The sequence below is a fragment of the Trachypithecus francoisi genome, unplaced genomic scaffold, assembly GCF_009764315.1.
Source record: "Trachypithecus francoisi isolate TF-2019V2 unplaced genomic scaffold, Tfra_2.0 Lachesis_group18, whole genome shotgun sequence".
NCBI classification, from domain to species: domain Eukaryota; kingdom Metazoa; phylum Chordata; class Mammalia; order Primates; family Cercopithecidae; genus Trachypithecus; species Trachypithecus francoisi.
In genome coordinates this window covers 19669083-19684833 of record NW_022681463.1, presented here as the reverse complement: position 1 = coordinate 19684833, position 15751 = coordinate 19669083, and the positions used below count along the sequence as shown (strand labels likewise).

The 15751-nt window shown below is 44.0% G+C and overlaps 1 protein-coding gene across 6 annotated transcripts in view; it reads right to left on the bottom strand.

Moving 5' to 3' along the window:
• Positions 1-2050, bottom strand: part of DZIP1 (DAZ interacting zinc finger protein 1) — a 65034-nt gene extending 62984 nt beyond the window's left edge. For 4 of the 6 annotated variants that reach the window (XM_033177416.1, XM_033177414.1, XM_033177417.1 and 1 more), the window contains exons 1-3: positions 1724-2048; positions 945-1042; positions 49-262 (exon numbers count right to left, since the gene is read on the bottom strand). The gene's annotated coding sequence lies outside the window, so the exon portion shown is untranslated. Of the gene's footprint in view, positions 1-48; positions 263-944; positions 1117-1669 lie in introns of all 6 variants that reach the window. The other 2 variants (XM_033177419.1, XM_033177415.1) reach the window with 2 other exon arrangements.
• Positions 2051-15751: the final 13701 nt, after the last annotated feature.

Here is a 15751-nt window from a genome sequence, read left to right as displayed (position 1 = left end):
TTTAGCCCTCGGCTTTACCAACAAGCTTTACAGGGCCATTGTATTTACCTGACAAACTTGGATCGGGGCTGCATTCTGGGTTTTGGAGAGGCTAAAATATTTCTAGCAGCAACTTGTAGACTTCAGGCCTCTCATTTGTTCAGGTCTTCTGGGGGTCTTCAGTGGTTACTACAGAGATCAATAAGCTGAGGAAAAGCCAGACATTCCCCAATCCACCGGGGAATTCCTGCTTGGACCAGACATCAGGAATTTTTTTTCTTTCCTAACATCCAAATATGTGAACAGAAGAAAGGAAAATACAATTCAGAGTAACTGGAAGCAAAGTTGTAATATCAAATATATTTAGCACTTTCAAGATATTGTTAACTAGGCCGGGCGCGGTGGCTCAAGCCTGTAATCCCAGCACTTTGGGAGGCCGAGACGGGCGGATCACGAGGTCAGGAGATCGAGACCATCCTGGCTAATACGCTGAAACCCCGTCTCTACTAAAAATACAAAAACTAGCCGGGCGAGGTGGCTGGCGCCTGTAGTCCCAGCTACTCGGGAGGCTGAGGCAGGAGAATGGCGTAAACCCAGGAGGCAGAGCTTGCAGTGAGCTGAGATCTGGCCACTGCACTCCAGTTCGGGCGACAGAGCGAGACTCCGTCTCAAAAAAAAAAAAAAAAAAAAAAAAGATATTGTTAACTAGAAATTAACCCATGCAAAAACATCCAGGAAATAAAACACGCACTTCATATGGTTTCAAATAAACTATACGTCCAAGTATTTTTTAATTGGCCTTTGGAAAATAAAAGAACGATTCCTGCAATCAGGCATAAAAAGCGCTAAAGACATAATTAGTTTCAAAGTTTGATTCTGTCATTTACTTGCTGCCTGAGCTAGAACAAATTGTCAGCCCTAATACTCAGCTTCCCCCATCTGTTGAAGAGCATCAAGACACCGACCTGGCAGATCTGTAGACTCTAGGCTCCATCCACTGGGCTGCAGGATCAGCGGGAACAAGAGCTGTGGTCTCTCTTGCTCAAGTATATATCCCTAGCACCTAGCAGAGGACAGGCACGGAGAAGGCATTCAGAATTTGCTGAATAGACACGTGAATGAAGAACGATCGAATGACTTGGGCACTTAGTTAAGGAAACATCAGCTCCTGGCCCCTTATCCCTTTTATTTTTGCTGCCCCTGGCCTGTTAGAAGGATTAACCCATGATTTGGGCCAAGGGCTTCGGAGGTGAACGTGGGGGTGGCCCACGCGCCCCCGCTGAGATCTGGGCGCAGAGATCCGCTGGCCCGAGGCGCCTATCTTCGTTGGCCGCCACATTCCATCGTGGGGAGCCGTGCGGTTGGCCACCCCTTCCTCCTTGCGTGGATCTCGGTCACAAGATGGCCGGAACAGGAAAGAAGGGGGCATGTTTTCCCGTTCCCTCCCTCCCCCATCCCGGGCAGGGCCCCCAGCCTCGCGCGGCGCCTCAGGTCCCAGGCGCATGGCACCGCCGGGCAGCCGAATGGGTAGGCAAAGGCCGAGAGACGCAGGTTCTGGGGGAACCTCGGCGCCCTATCTTGGAAGGCAAACAGGCAGTGGGGGCTCCGGCGGCTACGCCAGCTGGATCTGCAGCAGCTCGGCTCGCAGCCGGGAGAGGCAGGGGGGCCGGCTTCGCGGTTATCGGGATACCCGGTTCTCCACCGGCTCCTGCGGGCGTCTGGAGCATCCCAGGTCTCGGCTCACCCCAGCTGCGCGCTCCAGGGCGGGTGCCGGGCGCTGCAGGCAGGCGGGGGCGACACAGGGGACCCAGACCCCAGGGTCGCTGCTGACGCGGGCAGGGCCCGCGGAGGCCGAGGAACAGCAGACGGGAGAGAGGCGGGCCGGCTCCTTCTTGCAGGGCGCAGGATGAAACGTGTCTCGTCTGGGCAAGTTGTGGCGAGGCGGGTCGCCTGGCGCCGCTCCAGGGCCTTCCAGACTCCGGACCACTGACGACTCGGGATCCCCCACCCCCCTCCCGCCCCCTCCCCTCCGCTATCTCCTTTCGGCCTCTTCCCTCGGTGTCCCGGCTCCTCTGGCAGCTGGGCGGGACTGCGCGCGTCTAGACTGCAGCGCTAAAATGCGCTCGGCCAATCCGGCAGCTGGCGCAGACACGTGGTGCGGGGGTGAGCCCTGTTGCTGGCGCAGGATGCTCACCCTAGGAAGGCTTTTCTAGGAGAAACCAGATTCGCTCCTACCCGGTGGTTGGCCTGGCCCTCAGCAAGCTAATTTCCCGGAGGAGCTTCAGGTGAATTATCTTTCAAGAAGAGATGCGTTTTAACCGCGGAATTCTGCAGATGCAAAGGACCTTGAAAAGGCCATCTAGTGTGGCCCTGCGTTTGAGTGACGTGGAAAACCGAGATTAGGGACTTTTCTCCAAAGCACTCTAGGATTTAAATCCACGTAGATTTCTGTGTCTCTTTCCGTTATGCCCATTTCAGGATGAAAGGCACAGATCTTTGTTGGTAGAAAGTTAGGCACTGCAAATTACAGGAGACGTGGGTCCGGAGTAGTGTGCTTATTTATTTAACCTAAAATTGGAACACGTGGGACAAAAGTCAGTCTTTTTTAAGAAACAAGTAACCCAGAACGTATGTATATACCATCTGGAGAAATATGAGGACACCTTTAGCAAAACCTGTCTACTGCAGATATATATATATTTAAATTAGAAAGGAGTAGTTGCAGAGGTGTTACTGGACCAACATGCCGTTGTAAAAGTGCTTTTCCTTGTGCTTCTCCCTGACAGAATCAAGTTTGAACCACACTTTAGCACAAGGCTTCAAACATAGCAACAGCTAAATAGGTATTTATGTTGAATTCCTTGCTTTAGTTTTATTTGAAGCCATAAGGCCTAGGATGACCATGATGGGATTTTAAATTGGTCTAATTTTTAAATTATTTTGATAGAAAATTCAAGATCTCTATAAAAATCCTCTAAGTACTATGGGGAAAGATTTCTAGATAGAAATTTCAGACAATAGGCCGGGCGCGGTGGCTCACGTGTGTAATCCCAGCACTCTGGGAGGCCAAGGCGGGTGGATCACGAGGTCAGGAGATTGAGACCATCCTGACTAACACGGTGAAACCCCGTCTCTATTTAAAATACAAAACATGAGCAGGGGGTGGTGATGGCCGCCTGTAGTCCCAGCTACTCGGGAGGCTGAGGCGGGAGAATGGCCTGAACCCGGGAGGTGGAGCTTGCAGTGAGCCGGGATCGCACCACTGCACTCCAGGAAAAAAAAAAAAAAGAAAGAAAAGAAAAAGAAAAAGAAAAGAAAGAAAGAAACAAAAGAAAAAGAAATTTCAGACAATATGAGGTAGATAGGGACATTGCTCTGAAAAATCCGGTTTTTGTAAACTCTGTAGCTGTGTGTGTGTGTGTGTGTGTGTGTGTGTGATGATTGCTTAATTAATATTATTTGTTGATATGCCATTTGCGTTACATGTATTTCCCATCCCCACCATCAGTATATTACCCTACAGGTGTAGAACTGGAATAAGAAGAACCAATTGACTTTGGCATGACTTAGCAGCCATGATGCATTCTTGATCTATGCACAAACCACTTATACCAATTGTCACATCAAACATGTTTTTTAATGATTAAGGTATCTGTCTCCTCCATCAGACTATAAGAGCCTCAAGTATTCCAGTATTTTGAGCATTTAGTAAGTCCTCAAATAAATATTTGCTTTTTGAAGACAGAAATGATCCTAAAGAATGAAATAATAATATTGGTGAACATTAATCATTTTGTACAGTAAGTAAACAAAAGCATTGTAGCTGAATTTATTTCAAATGGTTGTTTCTGTTTCTCTCATTTGAAAATAGTTATTGATATTACCTGGCTAATGTCCTTTAGTATGAAGGTGATAAATGAAGAAGGGCAGAAATCACATGTGTTGTCTAATTCATTTTATTTTGCCTCATATTCCCAGTTCAGATACCTAACCTTGGTATTATATACATGGTTTAAAGAATAATAGGCCAGGCATGGTGGCTCAAACCTGTAATTCCAGCATTTTGAGAGGCCAAGATGGGCGGATCACCTTAGATCAACAGCTTGACACCAGCCTGGGCAACGTGGTGAAACCCCGTCTCTACTAAAAATACAAAAATTAGCCAGGCATGGTGGTGCACACCTGTAATTACAGCTACTCAGGAGGCTGAGGCAGGATAATCACTTGAATCTGGGAGGCGGAGGCTGCAGTGAACTGAGAGCATACCACTGCACTCCAGCTTGGACAAGAGAGGGAGACTCTGTCTCAAAAAAAAAAAAAAAAAAAGGAACTAAGTTTATTAAGAAAGTGAAGGAATAAAAAAAAAAAGGCTACTCCATAGGCAGAACAGCCTGTACCACATTTTTAAAATCGAATCCACTTTGTTTGATTCCATGCCCTTGCTATAGTGAATAGTGCTGTGATGAACATATGGGTATATGTGTCTATTTGATAGAATGAATTATTTTCATTTGGGTATATAGCAGGTAGTGGGAATGCTGGGTTGAATAGTAGTTCCATTTTAAGTTCTTTGAGAAATCTCCAAACTACTTTCCACAGTGGCTGAACCAGTTTGTGTTTCCACCAACAGTGTATGAACATTCCCTTTTCTCTGAAGCCTTGCCAACATCTGTTGTTTTTTGACTTTTTAATAATTGCCATTCTGACTGATGGAAAAGGACATGAACAGACACTTCTCAAAGGAACACATACAAGTGGCCAACATATGTGTGAAAAAATGCTCAATATCACAAATCATCAAAGAAATGCAAATCAAAACAATGAGATACCATCTCACACCAGTCACCGGGAGATTTAACAGATTTTAGGGCTAGTTTATAGGGAGAAATGTATCCTGAAAGATTTAGGGGCTTGCAGGGAATTTCTTTGTGATTTGTGAGGGAAGCCATCTGGGAAGGCGTATGGCCTTCTATTATTGTGGGAACCTGACTTATGTATAAGGCTCCAGCATGGAATTGTGAAATTACAACCATCTGTTTAGAAACAAAATGGTAGGCAGTATTGCCCCAACTCAGTTGTCAAGCTCAACTCTCCTTTGGCATAGTGAGTTTGGGGTCCCAAGATTTTCTTTTATTTCACACTTGGAACCTGAAAGTCAGACTCACACACTAAGGATGGGAAGGCAGAATGATGTTGTAAAGGGGTCATATCAGTCTTGAACTGCCTGCATCTAGACATCTCTTCCAGGTAAGAAATCTTTTCAAGGCATTTATCTGAATGTTCTCTTTTATGCAGAAAAATCAAATTTTAACTGCCATTAGAACCTCCCACATCTCATGATTGTTCTGTGGATTACAGGACACTGTTCTTGTGATAATTCAACTTCGATTGTGTCCATTGCCACTCTAACAATTAAATTCCTGGGAGGGTCGGGCACAGTGATTCATGCCTGTAGTTCCAGCACTTTGGGAGGTCAAGACAGGTGGATCACCTGAGGTCTGGAGTTCGAGACCAGCCTGGTCAACATGGCGAAACCTCATCTGTACTAGAAACACAAAAATTAGCCAGGCATGGTGTCCCATGCATGTAGTCACAGCTACTCAGGAGGCTGAGGAAGGAGAATCACTTGGACCCAGGAGACAGAGACTGCAGTAAACCAAGATTGCATCACTGCATTCCAGCCTGGGTGACAGAGTGAGACTCCATCTCAAAAATAAATAGGTAAATAAATTCCTGTGAGAAGGATTCTAGTTGACTTAGTCACATGCCCAACCAAGTGGTTTGGCTAAAGGCAGGGTGTAAATTACAACTCCACCATAATTACATGAAAAACACTGTAGCAATCCTCAAAGGAAGGCACCTATACAGAGAAATATGAAAACAAGACAAATGCAATGTCCATTAAATCCACCTCCTTGGCTGCTTAGCAACTACATACCCTCATATTCTTCTTTCCATTGATATGTCTTTGTCTGTTTTGTGCCACTACAACAAAATACCTGAGACTGGGTAATTTATAAGAATAGAAATTTATTTTCTCATACTTCTGGGGGCTGGGATGTCCAAGATCAAGGCTCTCACAGGTTTGGGTTTCTGATGAGGGCCTTCTTGTAGTGTCCTCACATAGCAGAAAGCTGAAGGGCAAGAGAGAGTGAAAGAGCAAGTGAGCAGAATGCTTTGTGAAGCCTCTTTTATAAGGGCCTAATCCCATGAATGAGGGAGGGATCTTGATGGCCTAATTGCCTCTTAAAGGCCCTGCCTCTTAATACCCTCACATTGCCAACACCTGAATTTTGGAAGGGACACATTTGAACCATAGCATTCTGCTGTGGCCCCCAAATTTCATATCCTTCTCACACACAAAATACATGTCTTCTCTCCCAGTAGCCCCAAAGGTCTTAACTTATTCCAGCATCAGCTCAAAAGTCTAAAATCCAGAGTCTCGTTTAAATCAGATATGGGTAAGAGTCAGGGTATGATTCATCCTGAGACAAATTCCCTCCAGCTGTGAATATATGAAATCCAAGAAGCTAAGGGCTTTCAAAGTACAATGGTGTATTTAGGCATGGGATGAACATTCCCATTTCAAAAGAGAGAAATAGGGAAGCAGAAAGGAGTAACAGATTCCAAGTGACTCCAAAACTCGACAAGGCAAACAACACCAAATCTTGAGGCCTAAGAACAACCTTCCCTTACTTCATGTCCTGCCTTCTGAACACAGTGGGACAGAGGTTAAGGTCCCCAAGGCCCCAAGGTACCCCACCCCTACAGCTTTGCTGGGCACAGCCCATGGAGCAGTTGTCACAGGTTGGTGTTGGGTACCTGTGGCTGTCACAGGTTGGCATTGCATGCTGGCATTTCTATAGGTCTGGGGTCTCTGAGGCAGAGACCTTGTCCCCATGGCTTCACTAAGGCCTGCTCTAGTGGGGATTCTCTGCAGTGTCCCTGCCCCTAGAGCAAGTCTCTGCCTGGGCCCCAATGGTGTCTAAGTTATCCTTTGAATTCTAAGTGGAGGCCACTAATGCTTCCACAGCTGTTGCACTCTGCAAGCCTGCAGAATTAGCACCACCTGGATGCAGCCAAGGTGTGTATGGCTATGCCTTCCAAGATGGTGGCCTGAGCCTCACCTGGGCCTGCCTGAGCCACACCCGGGCCTGCCTGAGCCACAGCTGGGAAAGCTGAGGAGTGCTGCCCCAGAATGCAGAGTGCAGAGACCCAAGGCAGCCCTGGGCAGTGAGCCCCAAGTTTCCATGAACCCCTGAGCCCTGCAAAACTATTCTTCTCTTAAGGCCCTGGCACTCTGGGCCTGAGATGGGCATGGCAGCCTCAAAGATCTCTGAATTGCCTTTGGGGTCACGCTCCCATTGTCTTAATGAAAAGCACCTGGCTTCCTTGTAGCCATACTAATCTCCCTATCAACAGTCACTTGGCCATTCTCTTGGTTTTCTCTCCTACACATTTTTCAAATCTTTATATGCTCAGGCTGTGAATTTTCCAAATCTTTACATTCTGCTTCTCTTTTAATTATAAATTTTATCTTTAAATCATAAATTTTATCTTGAAATCATTTCTCTCCCCTTGCATTTTAATAGAAGCAGTTAAGAGAAGCACTACAACTCTTTCAATATTTTGCTGCTTAGTGTTCTCTGAGCCAGGTGGCTGCCTCCTTTTCCTCCATGCATCCTTTCTCCACCTCCCAAGAATGGCCAGGTGTTCTCACTGGCTCCTGGGCCAGGAGGCATCCAAGGTTCTGTGAAGCTGCTGGAGGCAGCTATCTTAGTTTGTTTCTGCTGCTATGATGTAAAATTTATTTTCTCTCAGTTCTGGAGGCTGGGAAGTTCAGATCAAGGTGCTGGCATGTTCCATTTTCTGGTGAAGATCCAATCTCTGCTTCCCAGGTGAAGCCTTGAGGCTGAATCCTTGGAGGGGAAAAACACTGCATCTTCCCATGGTAGAAAAGCTGGAAGGACAAGAGAACCAAACGCTTTGTGAAGCCTCTTTATAAGACCTTAATCCCATCCATAAAAGGAGGAACCCTTATGGCCAAATCACCTCTTACAGGCCCCATCTCTTAATACTATTACAATGGCAACACCTGAATTTTGGAAGTGGCATATTCAAATCATAGTAACAATTCAAAAAATATCCTGTTAGTAAAAAGTAAATACCTTATGCAGACTTGCCCTATGCCACACTGAGAGGTTACCCAACAGCACCTCCCACTGTCATGACACAATGCCAGGAAGATGCGTGAAATGGCAATTTCTGGATTATGTCTATTTTTACCTCTAGTTCCTTTTTAACTATGTCTTGTTTCTTAAATCTATAGCCTCAGTGGTAAATTTAGCCACATTAACACACCCTACAAGCAACAGAAAAGGAAAAAGGAAAAGATGGAAAAAAACATTTTTTACATTTCATGGCCCACTAAGAAATCAAGGTAGTTGCAGTAATTCAGATGGCCATAGAAGAGGGTCCTGCATATATTCAGATAATGCATTGCATAAAATCACATCTAAGGGGATGGCATTCCTCATGGACATATATTAAATTATGAAACTAACAACAATGACAGAGAAGAAAAATGGAAAGAACCTAGGTGATTAATGACATTATTGAGCAGAAGATCATATTGTGCCCGAAGTCTGTCCTACATTTGGACTTCCAGTTAAGTGAGATAATAAACTACTTTATTGTTTAATCCAATTTGAGGATTAAGAAACAGTTACAAACATGGAAAATATTAACACAGCTATATCAATAATCACTTTAAATATGAATGGTCCAATACATAAATAAACCAATTAAAAGACAGATTTTAAGAGTGGATTAAAATACAAGATCCAACAAGATGTTATGTATAAGAAATCCACTTTATATACGAAGACTCAGATAGATTAAAAGCTAAGGGATGGAAACAGATATACTGTGCTAACACTAATCAAAAGAAATCTGCAGTGGATATATTAATTTCAGAGAAAGCAGACTTCAGAACAAGCAAAATTATCAGGGATAAAGAGGGGTACCACATAATAATAAAGGGATCAATGTTTGCAAAAGACATAACAATCTTAACATCTATGTACATGAGAACGGAATGTCAAATACCTAAGGATGGATAGAATTGCAAGAGAAATAGACAAAATCACTATTATAGTTGGAGACTTCAACACCTTCCTCTTAACAACTGATAAATCAAGCAGGAAGAAAATCAGTGATGTCATAATTGAACTGAAAGGCACTATTGACCAACGTGATCTAATTGATGTTTATAGGATATTCCATCTAATAACAGCAGATCACATATTCTTTGCAAGTTCACATGGAATGTTCACCATGATAGATATTATGGGCCATCAAACACACCTTAACAAAGGTAAAATAATAGAAATCATACAAAGTATATTGTCAGACTACAATGGAATTAAACTAGAAATCAACAGCAGAAAAATAACTGGTAAATCCCCAGATATTTGGAGATTAAACAATATAATTCTATATAATACATCGATCAAAGAAGAAATCTCAGGAAGACTTTACAAACATTTTGAACTAAATGAAAATACAACTTGTCAGAATTTGTACAATGCAACATAAGCAGGGCTTAGAGGGAAACTGGCAAAAATGGCCAGGTGGCAGTCTCAACTTCCAGTCCACTTGAATCATTAATGTCTTCCCTTGAACTGTCTCAGGACTGGAAAAGAGGTTAAAAAAAAAACAACAACAACCAAACTTACCTTTCAAGGAAGTTGGCTCAGTCCTGGCATTTGTGGTGGGGTAGGATGGGAGGGTCAAATATTAGATAACCTACAGTTTGATGAAATATCACATTTTGGAGTCCTGTGATTAATTTATCACAGCCAGATATTCATGAAAGTCAGACTAGTTTTTGGAATCTGATTACCATGGCCATGTTCCTATCTGTTAGGATAACCAAGATCAGTTTATCTTTGATGGTTAATAATTTCCAAATGTGCACAGGCACTCTGAACTCCTCCCATCCCTTTGAGGTCTGGGAGCCCATTTCAGTGGCAGCTCCTGCACTCAGAATTTCAAGTCCAGAGGAGGCTTTTTGTAAAGAACTGTCTGCTCCCTCTGGGGTAGATACAGAATTAGTTCACTACACTTCCATGCTCCTTTCCTCTGATATGCCGTCCTGCTCTGCAGAGGTTAGAAAGCTAAAAATCACGCTTCTGGACTCATTTCCAGCTCATATTCCGGAAACAAATTGTTTTCTGCCAATTAGATCTACTCTTGAATGATGTAAAAGGCAGAAGTGAGAAAGAGGCTATTTTCCTGCTGGGTTGGCTGGTATGCTGGGTTACGGGGATGGATATCATAGGCAAAGGCAGCAGCTGAATTCTGCGTGTCTGGTCACAACTTTCAAGGGTGTCAAGTGGCTGCTAAGACAGAAGTGACTGCGCTGACTTTTTTATTGGAGGGTAGAACTCCTGAATATAACACTTCCAACGCTGCCCTCCCCACCCCACGTTCCAGCTTCTCTAGCCCTTTAGATGACTGGGCAAGCATCTAATTCTTTTTTTTTTTTTTTTTTTTTTTTTGAGGCAGAGTCTCGCTCTGTCGCCCAGACTGGAGTGCAGTGGCGCAATCTTGGCTCACTGCAAGCTCCGCCTCCCGGGTTCACGCCATTCTCCTGCCTCAGCCTCCCGAGTAGCTGGGACTACAGGCGCCCGCCACCTCGCCCGGCTAGTTTTTTGTATTTTTAGTAGAGACGGGGTTTCACCATGTTAGCCAGGATGGTCTCGATCTCCTGACCTCGTGATCCGCCCGTCTCGGCCTCCCAAAGTGCTGGGATTACAGGCTTGAGCCACCGCGCCCGGCCTCAAGCATCTAATTCTATGCAGATTCCCTTGCTGCTTACAATACCCAGAGGGGTTTCCATTTCCTACACTAAAACCATACGGATACCCCTTACCAACCTATATTTTTTATAACTAAGATAAAAGTTTCTATCAAAGATGTGGTGAAGAGGTGTCTAGACTGGATGAGCATAATCTATCCAATCTTTATTCCCTTTTCCTGAAATTTTAACATTCCTTCCTTTATACTTGTTAAGGGATTTCCGATTTGGGGGATTTCTGACTTTGTGGGACAAAGTTCAGTGTATATTTGCATTGAATAGTCTTTCCCCAACTTGTTAGCACCCTGAATACCTAATCTCTGGGAAGTGCCCATATCTGTACATTTGACCTGATTCAAAATATGGACCATGTTCCTTGACCTAATGGCCTTAAAATCTATTCCCAGAAATATTCTCTTAAGGTTTGAGGCTATAAATTAGCAAGTTCCCAGAATTTCTAGATTTCTAACTCTTCCGTAGCAATATTTAACATTGCCCCGCCAAACCACATGAGGCCATGCTAATTTTGCATTCTGGTTGCTGTAGTGACAGTGTGGATTGGCTCTTCAAAGATAAAATATTAGTTTTCACATGCAAAGGTGGCAAAGCTTCCTTAACCAAAGAAGGTGGAGGATAAACTTCAGGATACTTTGAGGACTTCAGATCCTCTTTGTCAGTTGTTATAAAACTTGAGACTTGTTAAAACACAGAAAGATATTCTCACCCTTAAAGTCTCTGATTTAGTAGGTTTGGGATGAGGTCAGAAAATCTGCATTTCTAACAAATTCCCAGGCAATGCTATGCTATTGTTCTGGGGATCACACTTGAAGACTTACTGCACTAAGTCTTCCTGATTATCTTAGATGTTGCCATTTCCACTTCCGTCAGGATCCACTGTTTTCTGATTAGTTCTCCAACTTTTTCATCAGAAAGATTTAGAAAGGCCAGGTGCAGGGGCTCATGTCTGTAATCCCAGCACTTCAGGAGGCCCAGGCAGGTGGATTACCTGAGGTCCGGAATTTGAGACCAGCCTAGCTAGCATGGTAAAACCCCCATCCCTACTAAAAATAAAAATAAAAATAAAAAACCTGGGAGTGGTGGCCCGCCTGTGATCCCAGCTACTTGGGAGACTAAGGCACAAGAATCGCCTGAACCCTGGAGGAGGAGGTTGCAGTGAAGCCGAGACTGCGCCATTGCACCCCAGCCTGGGTGACAGAGTGAGACTCTATCTCAAAAAAAATTTATATATATTTTTTTGAGATGAAGGTCACCCTTCATCTGGCGCATGTGGAGGGGCAGGCCACCCCTTCATATATATATATATATAATAAATGTTATATATATAACACTTCAAATATGAAACTTCCCTTATTCTCCCTTATCCCCTTCCACAGAGGTAACTGCTATTCACTACAGATTTGTCTTGCTTATTCTTGAACTTCATATAAATAGAATTACACAGTACCCAGTCTTTTGTGTTTGCCCTTTAGTAATCATATAAATGAATACATCACAGATTTTTCTTTTTTTAATCCACCCTGTTGATGGACACATGAGGTGTTTTCAGTTCGTAGCTATTAAGGCTGCTATGAACATTACTGTACAAGGCTTTTTGTGGACATTTGATTTTATTTCTCTAAGATTAATAATACCTAGGAGTGGAGTAACTAGGTCATAGAGTAGATAGGTGTTTAACTTTTTAATATATTACCAGTTTTTCAAAGTGGTTTCACCATTTTATACTCTCCCCAGCAATGTATGAGAATTCCATTTGATTCACATGCTTACGACACCTGATGTTGTCAATTTTTTTTCATTATAAGCCATTCTGGTGGGTAGGTAATGGTATCTCTATGGGTTAATTTGCATTCCCCTGATGACAAGTTATATTGAGCACATTTTCATCTGCTGATTGCCCATTCAACCCATTCCTTTATGATTACTTATATTTGAATGAATGGATTTTTCTTAAAACTGCTTTTGCGGCCAGGCGCGGTGGCTCAAGCCTGTAATCCCAGCACTTTGGGAGGCCGAGACGGGCGGATCATGAGGTCAGGAGATCGAGACCATCCTGGCTAACACGGTGAAACCTCGTCTCTACTAAAAATACAAAAAAAAAAAACTAGCCGGGGGAGGTGGTGGGCGCCTGTAGTCCCAGCTACTCGGGAGGCTGAGGCAGGAGAATGGCGTAAATCCGGGAGGCGGAGCTTGCAGTGAGCTGAGATCCGGCCACTGCACTCCAGCCCGGGTGACAGAGCGAGACGCCGCCTCAAAAAAAAAAAAACAAAACTGCTTTTGCAGGAAGTTTGCATTGTTTAAAGATAAAAATAGGCAAATTATAATTTTAAAGTGTTTATCTGAATAGATAGTGATTCATGAATTGGGGAGCTCCAGAGGCAAGTAGTTTGGGGGTGCTCCAAAGAAGGGTAGGTGGAGGATTTTATAAGGGGAAAGTAGAAGTAAGACAAAGAAAATATTCGGTTGGTTTAAGGGGAGTAGTAGCCTTATTTGGATCATTCCAGCAGGAAGTCCCAAATTAGAGGTTAGTTGGTGGTTTCTGATTGGTTAAACTTACTTCATTTTACTGCTTCCACTGAGTTGGGTTTCAGTTTCTGTACGTAGTGCTGGAGTCTCCTCCTTCTAATGGCCTTCCAATTAATGATTTTTTTTTTTTTTTTTGAGACAGCATCTTACTTTGTTCAGTGGCATGATCTCGGCTAACTGCAACCTCCACCTCCTGCCTGCCAGGTTCAAGCAGTTCTCCTACCTCAGCCTTTCAAGCATCTGGGATTACAGGTGTGCGCCACCATGCCAGGCTAATTTTTGTATTTTTAGTAGAGACAGGGTCTCACCATGTTGGCCAAGCTGGCCTCCAACTCCTGACCTCAAATGATCCACCCGCCTTGGCCTCCGAAAGTCCTGGGATTACAGGCGTGAGCCACCAAGCCCAGCCCCAGTTAACGATTTTAACAGTATAGTGGAAGAGATTGAGGCTGTGTTCCTGTGTTCCGCACTAGCTATAACTTTTCTTATGGCCCGTATTTTTTAATTAATTCTTTTGTTTTTATTTCTTCTGTACAAAAGGAGACAAGTAGCTGTAAGACTGTTCCCCACGTAAAGTTTATCTTCCCTCTGCCAAAGGGATAAATTGCTTCCTGGAAATAATAAATGTATTGCCTTTCAGGCTGTATTAGTCCATTCTCACACCGTTATTAAGAACTTCCATGAGATTGGGTAATTTATAAAGGAAACAGGTTTAGTTGACTCACAGTTCCATATGGCTGGGGAGGCCTCAGGAAACTTACAATCATGGTGGAAGGCAAAGAGGAAGCAAGCATCTTTTTCACAAGGTGGCAGGAGAGAGAAGGAGTGCAAGAAGGTGGAAGAGCCCCACACTCATCAAACAGCCAGATCTCTTGAGAATTCATTCACTCACTATCATGAGAACATCATAGGGGAAACTGGACACATGATCCAATCACCTCTCACCAGGTCCCTCCCTTGATTATGGGGATTACAATTCGAGGTGAGATTTCGGTGGGGACACAGCCAAACTTTATCACAGGCCCGTATCTTTTGCCTCTTGGAACCAAAGTGAGTAGCTTCTGTCACTAACCAGCACATCTCATTGTTCTTGCTGCAAACATGGTATTTGGGTTTTGCACCACAGGATATGTCTCTAATCTTGGAGGAGTATCTTGCCACGTTTTTTTTGAGGTGTGCACTAGCAGGCATTCTCTTCTGATTCCTGTACTGTTTTTCATCCCTCCCACTTACTTTGGGATTTGAGTTTCAACAGTTTCCTATATTTTGTAATTTGCTTTCCCCCTTTTCATTATATTGTTGCTTTGGGTAATTTCCAAGAAAGAAAGCAAGAAATGCTGACTTTGAGACAGAATAGGATGAGACTCAGCCCCCACCCCACTAACACATTTTTTTTTTATGTCTGCTGACTACCAGACTTTGCACCACCACCTCCACTGGCATTATATCCTCTGACTGGGAGATGTTGAAGAAACTAAGATAAGCAGCATTCCACCACAAATCTTACTCAAGACACTTAACTCTATCCGTGGCATGCACACAAGACCAGAAAAATGACTGATCCTGACCCCTCACCTCATTATAATACCAAAATCTCTGCCCAAGGAGGGGCTAATCCACCATTTTTTTGATCATGCAATGTATGTACTAACATGATTTCTCACTGCACCTGCACACCCTGCATGCTCAACCCTGCACATGCAATGACGTTCACATACCTCATGCTTATTCATGTCACCCTTCTTTTTTTTTTTTTTTTTTTTGAGACGGAGTCTCGCTGTGTCGCCCAGGCTGGAGTGCAGTGGCGCGATCTCGGCTCACTGCAAGCTCCGCCTCCCGGGTTCCCGCCATTCTCCCGCCTCAGCCTCCGAGTAGCTGGGACTACAGGCGCCCGCCACCGCGCCCGGCTAGTTTTTTGTATTTTTAGTAGAGACGGGGTTTCACCGTGTTAGCCAGGATGGTCTCGATCTCCTGACCTCGTGATCCGCCCGCCTCGGCCTCCCAAAGTGCTGGGATTACAGGCTTGAGCCACCGCGCCCGGCCCTCATGTCACCCTTCTTAAAGCACCAAAAAGACCCGCCCTCAGGGAGCCCCCCGGATAATTTCTTCTTCCTGTGCTGTATCTCTTGTGCTGGAGTATAAACCCCAATAAAGCCTTGTCAGGGAAATTTTCTCAGCCTCATGCTAGTTTCTATTAAATGACAGTTTATGAACCTGTAGTCAGTGACAACTTGATACTGCCATCCTCAAAATAGAAATTGGATAAATACCACTTACTAAGTTAAAGTAGTTTCCTTCCATCTTTTGCTGAGATTTCTTTCTTTTAAACATGAGTGAGTGCTGTATTTGATCTAAGGCTGTATCGAA